The sequence below is a fragment of the Mytilus trossulus genome, chromosome 2 (genome assembly GCF_036588685.1).
Source record: "Mytilus trossulus isolate FHL-02 chromosome 2, PNRI_Mtr1.1.1.hap1, whole genome shotgun sequence".
In the NCBI taxonomy this organism is placed as follows: domain Eukaryota; kingdom Metazoa; phylum Mollusca; class Bivalvia; order Mytilida; family Mytilidae; genus Mytilus; species Mytilus trossulus.
Genome location: NC_086374.1, coordinates 18,695,361 through 18,714,983, shown reverse-complemented (window position 1 = coordinate 18,714,983; position 19,623 = coordinate 18,695,361). Strand labels below are relative to the sequence as shown.

At 31.2% G+C, this 19,623-nt stretch overlaps 1 protein-coding gene across 2 annotated transcripts in view; it reads right to left on the bottom strand.

The window, feature by feature from the left end:
• The window catches only part of LOC134706668 (uncharacterized), a 33,495-nt gene extending 25,414 nt beyond the window's left edge, over positions 1-8,081 (bottom strand). Inside the window, exon 1 of one of the 2 annotated variants that reach the window (XM_063565804.1) lies at positions 7,921-8,081. The gene's annotated coding sequence lies outside the window, so the exon portion shown is untranslated. The remainder of the gene's footprint in view (positions 1-7,920) is intronic. The other variant, XM_063565805.1, reaches the window with a different exon arrangement.
• Positions 8,082-19,623: the final 11,542 nt, after the last annotated feature.

Here is a 19,623-nt window from a genome sequence, read left to right as displayed (position 1 = left end):
GTGTTGTGTAGGCTTTCTACCTAAAGAATATATCACTTAAACTAAAACTTTTAGAACATTTTGGTCCCCGGTTCTTTTCGACTTCGTATTTTTTTTGCCTTTTTAACTTTTTGTAATTCGATCGTCTCTGATGAGTCTATTGAAGACGAAACGCGCTTCGTGCGCAAATACAAAATTTCAATCCTGGTGTCTATGATGAGTTTATTTAAAGTGTTCTTTATTGACATTATATGTTTTTTTTTATGCTAGCTGTAATAACACTGTGCTTAAACGGCCGTGGGTAACTTAAGTTACCCACAGCCCAAGATGGAGCCGCCTGGCTTCCGTTAGGAAGTTTGCTCCTATATAATTACAATGCCATGCATACAAAAGAAATGTTCAGTAATTAAAAAGTTATATAAATCTTTTAGGGAAACTTTGCAATGTAAAACGTGGTTTGTTACTTCAAAATAAACGATTACAGCACGATTTTCCAAAACACTTATGATGTCCGTAACTTCAAAACAACTTGTCCGTAACTTTTTTCCTTGTACCAATAGGGATGTCCGTAACTTTAGCATGATGTCGGTAACTTTCAAAGAATCTTTATTTGTAGATGTAATTATAAAAATGATTAATAAAAAAAATATCGAACTCCTAGTAATATTCAAACGGGAAGTCCTTTATAGAATGGCAAAGCCAAAAGCGAGTCAAGTTTATACACCAAACGAATGGAAAACAACGGTCATATTCCTGCCTTGGTACTGTAACAGGCATTAAAAAGTAAAATTACAAAATTACTGAACTCTGAAGAAAATTCAAAAAGGAAAGTCCCTTATAAAATGAAAAAATCCAAAGCTCAACCGAATGGATAACAACTGCCATTTTCCTGACTTGGTACAGGCATTTTCTTATGCAGAAAATTGTACGGCAAAATAAATGCATCTTACATTCTACTGGCTTTATAGATTGTTAACTGCTTAAGTTTTAGATGATAAATCATGACATGCAGGTTATAAATATCACCATTTCCAACTGTAGAAATTACATTAATAGTGAATTAACATATGAAAATGACCTAAGGAGAACAAGTTCGGAGGTCAATCCTTAGCAGAAATACATAGATGAATCAGTCCAAACCTCTCAAGAAGATGTGTATGATTTGATACCCGATCTGATTAAATCCCTGAATTCAATGAAACTTTTAGAATATTTTAAATCTACTTTTATTGCTATAATAAACTGAATCCTGTTCAACAATATAGCTTTCCATCTATTCCTAGATATTGGCACTTTTTTTTCTCACAATCAACAACACACCACACTACAGTAGATTTAGTGAAGAGACCATACTTTTTTGGCTAACAATTGAGAAATTATTTAAAGGAAAGGATATCAATTTTTCCGCGGCTATACCGACCAAGGACTCATCAGTGAACAATCTATAAAGCTAGAAGAATGTTAGAAAAATTTCGCCGTACCGTAAGATCCCGTTTTATCCCGGGAATAATTTTTTTAAAAATTAACGGAAAAGCCGTGACACTCTAGTTTGCTTTTTCGCTTGTTTAAATTGAAGCATATTATTATTGTATAAATCTATGTAATAATATAAGGGGTTTGATAGTGTTTATTGTCCTTTAAGTGTTGAAATTGTTAATTTTTACAGTTTTGAAAAAAAGTTACCCACATCCGAAAATAAAGTTACGGACAGTATGATTAATTTTTACTTATAAGTTACGGACATCTTATGCATTTTTCAAAAGTTGGCCTTGCGCTAAAATGAAGTCAAAATTAACAAATTCGAATTGATGATAAGTGATTTCTTTATTCAAAAGTCCTATCAATATTAACATAGATCATGAAAAACATTGCACAAAGTAGATTTCGTATCAACTATCATCTCAACAAGTTTAGAGTCCGCCATCTTGGGCTGTGGGTAACTTAAGTTACCCACAGCCGTTTAAGCACAGTGAATAAGAGGACATTTTAATGTTTAAAATAGACATGTTCGATCTGTCGCATTACAATATTCAATGGTAAGTGCAGAATACAATGACATTATCCTGAAATCCGCTTCAGTTTGATGATAACGACTACAAAAGGATCCAATCATGCAATACACGAACTGTCATGATGTTTACATTAACTCAGTAGATACACAGAAAACAAATCAACTTAAATATTCTATACTATAATACTTCGCTTAACTGCTTCGAATTTAAAGCAAACAACTACATATAAATTTCTGGCCTTTTAAAAAATTCATTAAAATTTCATGATGTTTACATTATGAATCATCTGCAAAAATGTTTTGATTAAAAACTATTTGCATATATCCGTCCTTTATGATTTTGGAGAGTTTCCCGCCAACACAATAAAACTGAAATAATCCAGATCAATATAAAACTTGTAATCGATAGATAAGTGTCTAAATGAATTGAAACCATCATCGTCTTCTATTTTATTTAAAAAGTGGCGTTAAGGTACATTATCCTTTACTAATTCATTTCTTACTTTACTTACTCGATTTCAATAATTGAGAATCGTTTAAAACTTGTCAAAATACGATCAAGGTGTAGAAAAAGCTCAAAATTCTCAAGCTTTCTCCAAAAGACAAACTACAGAATACAATTATGTAGAAGCTTCAGATCTAGAACAAACAAAAAATACTGCATTAAAACAACAAGCATAACAATGTTATCTTAATATCCATGTGAAGCATAAAGAATCAGCATGTTCAATTGAGATTTAATCATCAATTTCCTAATGTGGAATTAAAACAAATATGTTTTATTGACTCCGCCATGCATTAGTGTGAACTAGGACTATAAAGTCTCTGTTGATTATAAAAGACAATCAGGTCGGCAATCAAGCATCAGCATCAGGTGACGCGATCCAGAAAGGATGTAGAAATCGGATGTTTTTACCATAGTTAATCTGTAAATAATTTACAAAGGAAATAAACCAAAGCGTTATATAAGCAGGATGAAGAAGTCTCGGTTTTAAGAAGACTTTCTTTATTTTGAAATGCGATAGGATTTTCTTTTTATATTTACATGTGTTGCATGGATTTGGGGTTGATTTGTTTAAATAAAATACCTCAAGGCAGTACATTATTAATTTTTTGTTAACAAGAAACTACGCAGACAGTTTATCACAAAATCTCCGTTCTATGACCAAAAGAAATTTACACACGTATATCGCACAACCAATGTATTAAGAAAAGATTGATGCAAGCTATACTTTATTGTAGTTTTGAAATGGGTAGGTATTATATTTGTGACTATTTTTGCAAGAGTGATAATGAGGGCTAAAATAACACGAATATAATGCCTACCCATTTTAAAACTATATAGTATAGTATAGCTTGCATCAATTATGTCGATTCTGATAAGGACAATTAAGGTAATATCTATGTCCAATGTGTATAGGTGTAGAGCGTTTATGTAGGATCTTCCATGAACCTCCTTTTTTTGTTTGTAAACAAGCAAATGACCGGCAATGCGATTTATCAGAGGAAGGAGTTTTGAACAGCCAGCATGAACGGGTGTCGTATCTAGGTCAAATATGTCAATTTCGAATTGTAACACATTACAGTCATAATAAATGAATTAGTAACAACATATGCATCTTTTAAGAGTTTAGAAGTGGTTTAAGTAAATGAAATATATTAAACGCATGCCACTGGGATAAAATTCATCATCCTGCAGTAGTCAATATACGCATGCGCAAACAAATTCTATTGCATTTAAAGCATAGGACAATTCAAAAAGCGAAAGAAGCACGTCGTAATGAATGCTGCACAATAAGTGTGGCAAAAACATGTTATATTTTTACACTTTCTGTTGCACTGCTTCACCAGTTGAATGACATTCAAAGATTTCAAAATAGATCCCACAAAATACTTTCACCAACAGAATATGTCCTTTTGGCTTCAGTATGTTCAGATGATGCATATGATGTTGGCTCCTCGAAAGAACAATCGATCAGGGTTTACATATCAGGTCATCATCGCACATAACATTGTAGGATATGTTTAAATAATGTATGAAAGGTAGTACATAACAAACACAATGATTTCTTATGCAGTAACAAGGTTCAAAAGTTTAATTAACTCAATATTACATTATTCTATACGATAATAAAAAGAAGGTATCACGAAGAAAATCGAAATACTAGTACGTAAGTTATACATGCGAATGCCAAGGGTCAGAAATGTGAAAAGGGAAAAGATTACTTACGATTTGTTATGAAAATGTGTATATCTGAAAAAGATAAAACTGTTTAACTGCATGAACTACCTATAATCATATGTACGTAGAAGTGCTACAGCACATGCATATATATCATTTCAGTTAAGCATGATTGTGAAGGCGGTTTGTGTCTTGAATTGAACTACATTTGTTTCCATTCAGTAATTTGTATGGAACGCGTCTTCTGATTGGCTGACGTTATTTTGGTATCAGCCAATAGACACTATTTAGTCATGTGATTGTGACGTCATCAACGTTTTTCGTGTTTTTTTACGGTTTAAAATGGAATATAGAATTGAATTATAAGAAATGATTGTAATATTTTTTCTGTCTATTCGAAATAACATAAAAATTTGGTGCACACTGTTAAATAACCTGCTACGCGCGTTATTCAGTTAGCACCAAATTTTTTATGTTATTTCTTCATAGACAGAAAAATATTAGAGTCATTTCTTAAATGTTTTCTGGACATTGAAGTAGTTACATCAGTTATGTACGCATTGCATTTTGACACCTTAGATTGGGTTTGAAATTCATTATTTCACCAAACATAACCAATTGCCTGGCACTTCGTGAATCAACAAACAAACAGCTATTTCTTCCCCCGAAAGACACAAAAGATTCATATATTTCTGTGCATTTACAGTCGTCTTACATGGAAATGTTGACGTTAAAGCACCTTACTTCAGCCACCATTCCTTGACAGAGATATTTGCCTAAGGATGTTCCGGTAGAATCTAATATCATGAACAATCATATAGCACGAGTGAGATTAAACTTGACACATTAGGTTCGTTTATTACTTTTATTCTTTTTTAATGAAAATGTTATACAAAACTTATGAAAAACGTGATACTCTTGATATTAAGCTAGATTTTCCCTTAAGCTTTCTTATTTATTTCAAACACTGATATCAGGAGGAAGTTATCCCAGGTTATCATCAATAAGAATAGAGGGACCAATATTTACAGTCTTTTGGCTGTAAGCGATAATAACTCCTATCTTTAGACTGTTATACAGAAAATTTCACATATTTTTCGAGTCTTTTACAAATGAGATAATGTTCACCTGTCTTAAGATTGTTTAACCAATTCAATAGTAGCACCTTTTTTTATAGCGGCTTACGGTATGACAGCAACACATGTCTTTAACAAGTAAAATAGTTTCCTCTTAAACCATTGTTTTACCAGTAACACTGAAATTCACTATTCGGGTCTTTTTGGAACCAAAGTAAAAAAGATCATCCTAACAGTAATATAATAAAACGAACATTTGGAGTCTTTTTGTAAGTAAGAGAGTATCCCTAATGTAAGGTCGTTTTAACACTTAGTATACCACTGTTTTAAAGCCTTAAATCGATTCAAATCCGGTTGAAAAACTAAAACCGAGGGAACATATCAACTGTAGGAAGAAAACTACGGAATAATTGAAAACAATAAGATGAGAAAAATCGGAAAGACCCTTAGCAAAAGCCAAAATCAAAACTAAAACTCATAAAAAAAAAATGAAAACAACTTTAAGACCTCCTTTTTGAATCGTTTTTTACTGTAAAATAGCAAGACCCACATTCAAAGTCGTTTTGGGTAGTAAAATGTATAGAAAGACCACAATTTATAGTCGGTTTGGCAGCATGATAGATAGATTTAAAGTCAAAGATATTAATAAGATATAAGAAGATTTGGTATGAGTGCCAATGAGACAAATAATAAGACTAACCTTCAGAGTTTTTTAATCAGTTCATTTGTGTAAGATAGTAGGAGCCACATAGAATTTCAGAAAAAAAATTGGCAGAAAAATGGTAAGACCACATTCAGAGCATTTTTTATAGTAAGACAGTAAGACTAAGGTTAAGAGCCTTTCCTTAGGTAGTAAAATGTTAAAACTAAGATAAGAGACTTACCTATAGAATTCATTGATGTTATGATTTCACTTACTTATATTATGAATAGACAAATAGCTTACCTTTATCACAGACTTACCTATAGAATTCATTGATGTTATGATATCACTTACTTATATTATGAATAGACAAATAGCTTACCTTTATCACTATTGTGATTACGAAAGATACCAGGTTTATTAAATGGTACGAAAGATGTGCGTTTCGTTAACATAACATTCACAAGTTAGATGGTCACTTCAAATACTGAATTCACATGTATTGAAAACCAAAAATTCTCAAAGTCTGACCCAACTAAAACTATATCTTCTTTGTCATTAGTAAAAAAAAAACTTTTAATTTTCATATAATTCAGTATTTCATTAACAGTTAACTTACCGAAGTTAAAGCAAAGAGACAAAAAAGATCGGACACATGTACACCTTTTACAAAGTTTAATAATAGCAAACCAAGGGAAAGAGTATGTGCAGTTGGACGAAACGCGCGTCTAAATTACAAAATTCCTATCCTGGTATTTATGATGAGTTTATCTATATATGAAAAATAAACTTGAGTATTGTCGTGTTTGTTTCAGGTATCAAACATTGTTGATCGGAACTTTTTCAACAGCCCGTTTCGTTAATACAAACAATTAACTAGAACTTAGACATAATACGTTCATCGTTCCCAAAAACGTTTTTAGTTCTCTTGTAAATAATACATTTTACTTGTAATAAATAAGAGGTTTGACTAGCTATGGTTCCGGGTTCGGTCCATCATTTTCTACATAAGAAGGTGCCTACTGTACTAAATCAGTATTGTGACAGTTGTTTTCCATTTGTTTGATGAGTTTGAGCTTTTGATTTTGGCATTTGATTAGGGACTTTCCGTTTTGAATTTTCGATGGAGTTCAGTATTTTTGTGACTTTACTTTTCAAACGGATGTTGTATAGATAAAGAGTTTTCGCCAGAATCCCATCCCATTCACTATGGAAAAAAACAGTATAAAATTGACACTAATTGATGCAATGTGTTTTATAATTAATAACTGGTTTTGAAACTAGACGTTAGTCTTGACTATTTTACTACTTTGAATTGTTTAAACTTTGAATAAAAGTATACGTGAGAGTATTTGAAATTTGTATGCAGCTTTTAACTCTACTACATCATTAACTTTACTATTATAAATTTCCAGCGTCAGTATGATCAAATTAATCCGATATCAGTATGGAAAATAAAATATCTTCAATGTACATAATGAAATATATGTGTAAAGACGAAATCACATTCGCAATCAATCAGAACACTTTTTTCAATACTTACTATTCGAATTTAGCTATCTGGTACGAAAATATTTTCTTTTTTTCCACATTATCACTCTTTTTTATATTCATTTCATGCAAATTTTTAAACTGCATATTGAATAATTATAAATCTTGCAATAGTCATAAACAACACTGACGGACGAAGCAAGAAACGCATGATGCAAATATCTTAAAGTTTTGTTTCGGAAAAAAGAATGCAATTCTATTAATTCTCTATTGAAAACCAGTCGTCAATACCGATATAAAACGATTCTTCCTTTGTTGAAATAATCGTTTTTCAGACAACCTTCATTTTATTGTTTTCAAATGATAATCTAAACAATTAAATATATCTCGAAGGATATTAAAGCAGGTTGCTTTAAGCTATTTAATGTAAGTTTAATTAACCTCCAATTTACATCAACATAGCCATAATTAAATATCAATGAGCAACAGCAATCTAATAAAACAAATTAAATTTATTAATTTGAATAAAATACCTTACCTCAGTTTAGCTGTTTGTCAAAATTAATTTTTCACAGATAGAAATTTAAAGTTTCTTCGTCTCCGGTGCCTGCTTCAGTGGAGTTGTGATAAAATGGAAGATTACAGTAGTCTCCCGAGTTTTGTATAGGCTTGTTGGGACATTAATTATTCAGGACTTCAAATGAAAATGTATTGTAACATTAACGATTGTTAATATTCATTAGGCTCGCTATTGGTAAGATAAAATCCATCATCACTATTATGTTAATTTCACTGATGAAAAGGGTAAATTTCAATATGCAAAGTAATAGTTGATATTTTATGAAGGGTTATTTTTTTTCTCTTTTTTAGTCGCAAAACATTTGTCTCATTAGATAAAATGTATGTTTAGTACGATCAGGTCTCAAGCAATTAAAGAGTTTTCAAGGAGAGAAGGTATACTGATTATCGCTAAAAATATTCATCTCACCCTTCAGAACCTTGCAAAAAAGAATGAATCGATATGAAAATAGTTGTTTGGTTAGCCAATGAAAATTTGAAAAAATGAAAGTCATTCATGAAACAAACACTGAGAGTAAAAACATTAATATATTGACGGTAGGTTTTGCAGGAATATAACTCCCTCGAGATGTACATGTCGGCAACAATAAGCTTCTGTGTTTGACAACCCTCAAAACTGTTATAAAAATCAAACAGCAAATTGTAACGGCTATATATTTTTTGTATTAATTATTTACTGTCACTAATGTGCTGAACTGCGAGCAACAATTGTCAAATCAATTTCCTTGGCTGTGATAATTGCAGAAATTAATAGCTAATTGTTGGAAAATCGATGTCATTTTCTAAATTAAATTTTACTGGCAAATTGTGGTTGTTCTTTTCATTCATTTTATTCGTTTGTAACAACGGTTTGACGCCTTCATTTTAAGGCAGAGAAAAGTAGAAGAATAATTATTCTGTACTAATTCAAAGCACATCAAATCTCACTAAAACTAGTAGTGTTTTCAATAGTATATTCTGATGATTGAAATATTAGACATTTGAAATAACATTGAACGGACATGCACGATCAATATCATGCAGTAATAAATACTGCTGATACAAAATAAAGAAAAGATGAGTGAACAAAACCAAACAACTACACAAAGAACAAAAGACTAAGTTAAATTCAAACAAACTTTTTGAGTAAGATATTTCATAAAGTAAACTCTTTTAAAATTCTTTGCACGATTATGTCACCTAGAATCAAAATGGTAAGTTTCGTGATTTGTACTAGCAATATTCATATGAATCAATGAAATACTCTGTTATCTGTCGGGATCTTAGTGGTTGTTTTCAAAATTAAGTATCTTATAAGATATCCACTGTCCAGCATTTTTTGAAAACTACACTATCTTGCATTTATGTATTTCCGACTGGGAATTGTTCTATAAAAATGAGTCTGGGAATGAGAAATGTACCAAAGAGACAACAATTCGATTAGATAGCAAAACAAAAAAACAACAACCGAGGGCCATTAATGGGTCCTAATCACAGCGACACAATTCTGTACACAGTGGCGTTCAGGTGATATTGATGAAGAAATAAGGGTCCGTTTGCACAAACTAACATTGGCTTCCTTACTTCGTTCACACGCTCATTTAACAATTATAGGTCAACCTACGGCCTTCAAAATGAGTAAATGCAATGCCGCATAGTAAGAGCTTTAAAAGTTCCCGAAACAACCAATGTAAAACAATTCAAAAGAGTAACTAATTTGTGTACAAAAAAAAGAACGAAAAAAAAAACAGATAACACAGCAACAAACGACAACCACTGAATTACAGGCTCCTGACTTTGGACGGGAACAATGGGTCTCTTGTGGACAGTTGTCTCATTGGCAATCATACCACATCTTCTTTTTTGTACAAACATATAGAATGTGACGTGGTTAAGCGAGATCGTGTGTATGTTCAGCATACGAGTACAAATCTGCGTAGGTCTTACAAAATCATATCAAGCGGGTCAGGAGCAGTTACGCATACACAAATGGAGTCCTGTTTTCGATGCAGTATTTTGATGGAAGAATACGTTTATGCCGAATACTAGTGTATCAATTTGCTAACCGGCATGGCCTTCCAAGTCATCAGCATTAAAACTGATTGATCTCCTATAAGACCAACTGTATTAACGTGTGTATCAGCGTAAAGATCCGCCTAAGACCCTCAAACAGCATTGAAAGCTGTTGCAACAGGAATGGTGTGCAATTTTACATAAGAAACGTTTATAGGCTATATGCCAAGGAGATGAAAAGAAATGTCGGTAGCGCGGGTTGGTCAAACACGGTACTTATTTTGATATCACCAGAACTATTTCTAAATGGGCTAAACTACTGATTTTTGTTCATCAAACACGAAGGGATTGACTTCTATCTTTTCAATGAAAAGACAGTTGTTGTGAATATTGAATATTTGTTATGCCAGTAAAATGCTTGTTCAAAATACATGTACTAAAATTATTTAATATTGGTTATGAGTTTACTTTATCTTTCGCAACGTTAAGTATCATGGATACATGCAATCAGTTGAGTCATCAGTTAGTGACGATCTTTGATTTTTAATTTAAAAAAATGCCATTATAAAAGGTTTAAAATATGCATGAAATTAAATCGATTTCCATTGATTAACAAAATGTTAACATCACAATGAATATTAACGCAAGTATTAACTGCAGAAATTCGACACATTTATGTCATTTGATTTTCTTTGAAAATGTGAATATTGAATGTCAACTTAAGTAAAGCATAAAAAGCCAGATATGCAAACAGAATATACATGTATTATAGAAAGTAAATTAAATTTGAAAGGAAATATTACTTGAATTCCGTTTCATTGGTTTAACAAAGGGCATATATACTGAATTTAACTGTTATTTCACATGCAATAACAAATTCATAGACGAAGCTGGTGTTTTGTAATGTCATTGAGTAGATTTATCATGTCAGGAAAAGATTTCAACAGTAAACTATGTATCTATTTTTTCTATAAATGGTACACTCGTCTCATTTATTTTTTATTATGGACCTGCATTTATAAAAAATTGAATGCTTCTATTTGTAACTTCATCGGGGTGTAAAAGCGTTGACCGAAGTACATTTTGTATGAAGCCCTGAAGCGCTTCATTCCAAAAACCAAAAATGTCCGGACATTTTTTATCTATGATCATGAAAACACGATTTTTTATAACTTCATTATTTAATTCACCTGTGCACTTTATTGTGGGACCACATGTCATCATGAATGAAAAGTTTTATTAAGTGATGCAACTGCTAAAGGAATAACACGTGATGTACAGGTAACCAATCAGAAAAAGTATTATAATGAAACATATATCTAATGTCATGATTTTAACATTATTAAATCAACACCATTTAATCTGTGTTTGTCACTACATCCAAGAATGTTCCCATAGTACACGGATGCTTCATTCGTACTATCATATTCAATGTTAAGAAAACAGTGCAAATGGGGTTAAAACTCTAATTTTTCTTTGAACTCGAAAGATCATATCATAGGAAACATTCGTACTAAGTGTTAAGTTGATTGGGCTTCTACTTCATCAAAAATTACCTTGACCAAAAACTTTAATCATAAGCTGAACAGACGGACGAACACTAGAACAAACCGAAAAACATAATGCCCTTTGCATAAAAATACAGCTGTATAAGCATTTTTATTTATTGAAAATAAAAAGTGAAAATTAATTTTAATAAACAATCATAATATTTATATTGTGGTGTACAGTTAATAAATGTTAGATTTTCCTTTAATTATGTGAGTTAAAACTATTGAAATAATAGTTTTAACTCACGTTTCGGTCTCACAAACCACAAAAATACGAATCGATAAATCAATGACCATATTTTCATCAAATATCGCTTTGTACAATATCAGCTACTCGACCCAACATGGACAGTTTCGGCTCGTTCATTACGCTCACTCACGAAAAACGTTCCCATTATGAGTTAACGTGATGATATCAATGAGAAAAAAAAACTCTTGATAATCTATAAAATTATGCCTTTTAATTAAAAATTCAAAAAGTAATGCGAAATTTTATGTCGATTTTCTGGATGTCAAAAGAAAATATCATTTAAAGATAAACGAGGGATATTTTATGTAACCAACACATTTCTATTTCTGCATAAGGCAAAGAACTACATGTATAAAATTCATCCTAAATGTTACATTCTTCTAACTCTTTCATTCCTTATGAACATTCTATTTCTACAGGGAGTTTAAGATTCCATTACCTAAATGTATTAAAAAAATATAGTCAATATTTGAAAAGTCTTTAAAGTTAATTGCAGTATTAAACGATGCATAAACATAACAAGTAACACTGTTTGTATTAACGTTTTATCAGATGGTTATTAAGTCTTGATCTAATGATATATTACATCATTTTCTAACTCCCCATAGTTATAAAATTTGAAGTTATATATGTAGTACTAGTTCTCACTCCCAAGAGTTTGAGTGCACAATTGCAAATGCAAAATTATATTTGTCGAGAATCCACATTCTTCACTTAAAATTGAAAAAAATCGTATACCAAATTGTAAGCCTAGTTGACTAAAACACAATAAAGAAGGAAAATACATATGTGTAGACATGGCAATATTAAAAACAGAAAGAATTTATTTTGGTATTAATATTCGAGATATTTAGATGAAGTCAATGAATTTGATTACAAACTCGAACTTTTGATGAATTAGTTTATTCTCAAAGGTGTAACTAGCGTAATTATTGGGAAATACTCTAAAGAAGATTAGATGAATTAACGTAGCAGTATACTTTTGTCAGTCAGTCATTAAAAGAAACACCAATGCCTATACTTACAAGTATACACATACTCATAAGCGTATCGTAGTGATATGTGTTTGTGTTTGTATGCATTTGTGTACTTTATAAATCGTTTTCAAAGGTCTCAAAGTAAGGTACAGCGTAAACTTCAGTTTGAAAGCAATTCAATGACACGACAACAATACAAGGATATATGACCATAATGTCTTACACAAAATGGTTTCAATAATACGCATCATCAGTGTTTTCTCAATGGATGATAATACTTAAACTATATATCACCAACAAAAATGTTTTAATATTCATCAGTGAGTATATAAAATACGATAGTAACTTATGTCGAAGTTCAAATGATTGCATTTATATGTAGGTGTCGCTATAAAATTTATACTAAATTATTTGTATGCAACAATTCCTGAACTCGCAACATATAGGTAATTAACCCTGTTTATGTCTAAGCCGAATATTGGGATTAAAATGGCAAAAAATAAAGGCTACAGTAGTATACCGCTGTTCGAAATTATACATCGATTGAGGAAAAAACTAATCCGGGTTGCAAACTAAAACTGGGGTAAACACACAAAGTAGTGTCATCAATTTAACTCTATTGTCTCACATTTGTTTTGTGTCATATCTTCTTCTGGAAAACCAATAATGACCATAGGTGCCAAAATGAAGGAAACTTCTCTTTAAAGACATTAAAAGTTGTGATATACATTGAGAAACTCTAAATCCAAGTCAAAATTTATTGAGAATACTTTACAAATGTTGGATTTTGATGTTGATGACAAATTTATTATGGCTTTTACGATAACAGGGTCATAACAATTTGTTCTGATTGCCTAATATGGTAAACGTTGTCGGATCAATTGCTCAAAAATATGAATCGAAATTTTGAAGTTTTTTGTGCCATCCAAATCAAATAGGGTTGGCACCAAGAATCTGAGTAAAACATGGAACCCTTTGAGAAATACATATAAATAGCTTTTTCCAAATCCCGTCTACAAACATTTAAACAAAATCTTGCACGAAAGAAACTAAAATTATGCAAGTTGATCCTATATATACAAATACCATGTATATGTGGCTTCTTTTTCAATACAAAAGAGATCTTCGTGTAAAAATAAAGAAAAATAAAAAAAAAATACATTTGAAAATCAAAATTGAAAAATAATTATCTGAAGATTTCTCGTCTGACTTTGGTTTCTAGTACACGCTTATCTTCTGTCGCAATTAGATCGAATAGATAAATGACCATAAATTAGTGTTTCCATTCATTTCAATCAGGTGTCCCATAGATGAAAGAGATTCATTATTTTTATTGACTATAACTAATTGTAAATATCACGTTTATGCGAGCAAAACTTGAAAAAGTAAAAGATTTAGCACGACATCCTTCTTGAATTAACAGTTGAACATGTATGTTGATAGATTGATAGAAAACGACAACTAAATCCACAGGTCCATTAAGACATTCCTTAAAGCAATTATCCAGCTACGGAACAGGTTGTTGCTCTTTACTTTCATCAGTTAATAGCGATATAATGAATAAGCAAAATTTTATAAAGATATGCAAAAATATAAGAAGGTTAACTTTCTTCATTACATACAAATGTGGACACGTTATGTGTGAATATTAAGTCCATATAGTTTGATTTGAGTCGTCGTGCTTTATTACTTTCCATATGGGTTCTTTTATACTATTTTCTTTTTATAAACTCAGTCTAAGTAATGATGTTTATATTGCGTGTGAAAAGGTAACTTGAGATACACCAAATGTGATTCTAGGTAAAATCATTAAGAAGGTGCTAATTTCAACTGAGAAATTCAATTAACATTTTCTTTTCTTTCAACATTTTTGATATACATTTGTACATCTTATTTCACTATTTTGTTATTGACTTATCTCTAACAGTTTTCATTCTACAAACATGATTGATTCAATGTTTATATGCAGTTTAACGCATTCACAATGCATACAAAATGTCATCAAAATACCAAATACCGTTCAATAAGAAGAAGACGCTAATTGAAAATAGAGGTTGATTAGGTAAGACCACTGGTATCCGTTTTGTACCATTCAAACCCTTTTGATAGATGTTTTTTTTTAAATCATGTATATGAGGGTTCTCCGTAAAGTTCGTGGCCAAGCTAAAGTCTGCATAAAAATATCATTGCCGGTAAATTCTGTTTGCATATTTTTAATTCTGAACTATATCCTAGTTCTGTTATATCAATATTTGTCCAATTTTAAAAGCGAAATAATTACACTTACTGCATATAAATATATGCAATAGGGACCCGGAGCAAGGAGGAAATATCGCATAAAATGCAGGTTATTTTTTGTTTCAAAATCCGCAAAAAATACATGACACTTACATTGTGACGTCGGCAATAGTCTTTACGTTACATCTAATAAATTCAAATGGTCAAAATTTAGAAATGGCGGCGAAATCTCGATTTGGAGTACTGAATCCAGAATCGGCATCACATTTGAGGACGGAAGAGGCAATTTGAAGACGATGAGCGGGAAGGTACGCCATCTTTCAGGAAATTATACGAATAAAAGATAAAGTTCTGAACGTTATTTACAGTGACCGGCGGTTAACAGTTCGCGAAGTTGCAGACAAATGTAACATTTTAAAGACTACAACGCACCACTTTTAGCAATCATTTGAATATGAATCGAGTATGTTCTAGATGGGTACCGCAACTTCTTACAGCCGAACATTTAACAAAAAGAATGGAATTTTCAAATCAATTTATTAAAAAAAATTCTCGTAGTGGCATACGATTTTTATACAGAATTATTAAAACCGACGAAAGCTGGTTTCATTACTACGATCCGGAAACTAAACAATAAAAAATAAATTATCAATCTTATTTTAGTTTAGATGCATTCAATTAAAAGTCCGTTTATTTTGTACTTTCAGGTACTGAGGCGAGATTTAGTTCAAGATTTGAGAAAACAACGCCCTTATTCAGCAGCCAACATAGATCAAGTGCTTGGTAATTGGAGAAAAAATTTCAATTTCCCTATTTAGCTATCATATGTAGACTCAATCACATAATATATTTTTTTTAAGTCTTTGACTAAATCATATTGAAATAGAAGTAACATATGCAAGGTGATAGTCTGATTTAATGGTACAATTTTGCGTCGGACATGCATATAAGGCGATGTGTGTGAATGAGACAGCAGTGCTCGCTCAACGGCACATACACCATTTTTAAAAATATTATGATGATGGATAGATGGCTGCCTAACCTCTAACGACAAATGAATGCATATTCATGACGAGAACATGTTAATGTAATATGAATATTAATCCTTCTTTGTAATAGACACTGAATCATAATGATAGTTAACAGGGTGACAGTCCTTAGATAGACATTTCACCTTACCCGGGCACATTATTCGGACTATGAGGAGACCAATATTTGCCCTTACTCCACAAATATTTAATATTTCAGACAAATCGTTCTTCAGGCATTCTATTTGGGAAGATGTGACAAAATGTTTTTGAACAATATACTTTTACTTTTAACGTAAGCGATCTGACAGTCAAAAGTAAATCCATCTGGAGGAAGCAACTGATACGAGGACACATATTGCTAGACATGTATATGTATACATAGTTTTTTTATCCAAATTATACAAGTAAACTATTATTGTCGGATACCGCGAGGAGATGGAAATATTTTTTTTTATTCACTTAAAACGATCAGTAGCCGAGTAGGACCTGCTGGTCTAAATGAAAAAAACGAAACAAGTTATAATTTTGACCAGGTGTCTTACCAAATTAACCTCTCTTCAAAAAGTATCACATTCAAAATAACACGATGTAAACAAATTATTTTTCTTTTTGTTAATCTTAGCCACACCAGATACATTTAAAATGCACTGCTTTTACACCTCCATGTGATAGCTATTATGTTTCGCAAAATACATATGTCGCATTGTCCTATCGATGATGTAGCATTATCAATAATCAAATAATTTAGCATATGTATGCCTCCTTCTTAAATTTTAAAGATATCTGAAAAAATACTTAGAAAAGTGACAAATCCACGTTCATGATGTGTCTACTTTTATAGATATCTGAAAAGTTGACTTAAATATCTGACATGGTGTATAAAGGCATATTCTTATTATTACTGAACGATATTTGGTATATTGATGACATTTTATATGCATTGAGAACGCGTTATATTACATATACACATTGTTTATAGCCTTCATTCTATAACAGATTCAGTCAATAACGAAATAGGGAAATAAGATGTACATATTTATCGCACAAGTGTAAGAAGCAAAGAAAATGTTCATCGAATTTCTCATTCCAGATTATTAGTTAATTGAATATTTTCTTTAAGATTTTACCTAGAATCACATTTTATCTATTTCACGATGAGCTACCTTTTGTAACACGCAATATAAATATCAATACTTAGACTGAAGTATATTAATTGTGCAACTGTACAAAGAACTATTTAATGGTATAATATTCTAATGACACGGAAGTCTGGAAATGTAACAAAATGTGCATCGGATAGATTAGAAACAGTTTCTTCAAATAATTGAAAGACATTTTTTCATTCCGTTTCAAAAATTGTGGTAAAGAGAAAGAGTGTGATAAAAAAAAAATTACAATCACACCAATACACACTGGAATCTCCTCTGTATATCTGAAGTTTCTCCATTTTTTGGTTACCTAAACAGCACATACAAATAAAACAACATCAAATAACGATCCATCAGTTCAAAAGTGTTCTGCAATTGATATTTTGTCTGTTTCATTCGTTCCTCGACTATTATTCAATAAAACATTATTATTATTTGTTAAAGTTAATGCATTTTTTTTTAAACAAATAGTTGAATATTTGTATAAGATTTTTAATATTCAAAATATGTTGGTCTCGAGTATCATGCGCATCTGGCACATTAAATTGATACCGTTGATGTCATTGTGATAAATGCAATGTAATGATTATCTTATTTTAAAAATTGCATTAAGTGATGCATGACGTTTAAAATTAAAATATAGCTGATAATCGCATATAAACAATGCAAAAACATCTAAATGTCGCTAAGGTAACGCTGAACTGTATAACATTCAATGATTTACTAGGTCATTTCACTACTATCTATGGTGGTAATTAAGATTTATTGTTTACAAAACACGTTCAGTTATTAAAATTTCATGCTTTTGGACTGTTGGGGGTAAATTAGATGTTCTACGTGAAATTGAATTATGAATAATTAGTCGGATCATGTTTAACAGTGGGAATAAAGTCATAATGAAACCATTGTTTTGAATGAAAAAAACGTATATTTTTGTATTCCCTCCTTTGGGTGAAATTTAAAAGGACGAAGCATAAAATAATGTGACTATGTAGTCGGTATATGATACTAGTATGCTTGTATACATTTATAGGGTATGGTAAATTATGGAAGATTTTGTATGAAATCATACGACGGAGGTGTTGAAATGCAGGTTAATCAAGTACACGTATAATACAACGTGTTTGCTATCCAATTATTGATACCTAGGAGTACGTTCTACTGTTATTGTTGTTATACAGTAGGAGGATAGGAAGCCCATTAAAATTAGACCAATGCAAATAATAGAAGCCATCAAAACAACTTTTTTAGTTCAAGGTTATTCTTTTTATTGTGATTTGTTTGAGAATATGTGTAAGTACAAAATCCAGTATGTTTGATGTTTCTGTCATGAATTGTACATCATGAATTTGAAAAATAGCAAATTAAAAATTAGGATACAGTTTTATTTTAAAATTACAAAAAATAAGGTTCATGTATACATCTCTCAACAAGTTCACTACAAGTACATACATATAGCGAACGAATTAGAGATACAAATGCCACGAGTAGGGCGATAGCCATAGTCTTAAAAGCATTTAAAAAGGGAACGACAAATTGTCTCTTTTAATAAAAATTTAGTTCAATTTATTCATGTACGGTTAAACAGTTAAAACATTCAAATGAATAAAAAGAAACTACTAGTAATGAGTAGCAACGCAAAATATCATCAAGATAACAGCCAAGTTTATCAATTTTCACATGATTTCCCGACAAACAGTGATTCATTATAATTGAAGAACCACTTCATTCCCCTATTTTGAACTCGCTGTCCGGAGGGTTTAAGTAATTCATTTTTTCTTTATACTAAACAGTCAACACTGAGGTTGTGAGTTAGAATTCAGCACGTAACTGGTGAGCTTGACTTCAATCTTAATTGACTAGGATTATCAGTCATCCTACCGAATATTGAATGTTTCCACCAGTTTGTTCCACCAATAACAAATGATCACCACGGCATAACAAATAGTTCTTAACGTTGCGTTGAACACTTGTAATACAAACAAATCAATTTATATGTTATTTAAGGAGCGCTATTTGTGCCAATTGTAATACTTATATAATGAAAATGATCTTATTGCCGAAACGTACATTGATGCAGTCACTGAACAATGTAATAGCTTTGATCATCAAAATTAGGTTATAAAATATTAGATATGATTAAATGAGATAGTGGTTAAACGTCAATGATACATGCAGCACATTATAACGACAAAAAAATCAAAATAACGGTCCTCATTATATATGATAAGTCTATATAACTCGGCTGATTTTTTGAATTTTCGTTTTCCTATATAATTTTAATAAAGGGAAATGATTGATTGTGTGTTGTTCTTTTAACGTCATATGGCAAATATGTCATTCATATTCAGGACAGGAACAACTTACAAATAAATGTAATGGAATATGTTCGTTGTTGTTCTGCGGTTTTTATGTTTGTTTCTGCATTTCTCTGTTATGAATGGTCTTGCGTGTGTTTGTGCTGTATTTCGGTCAC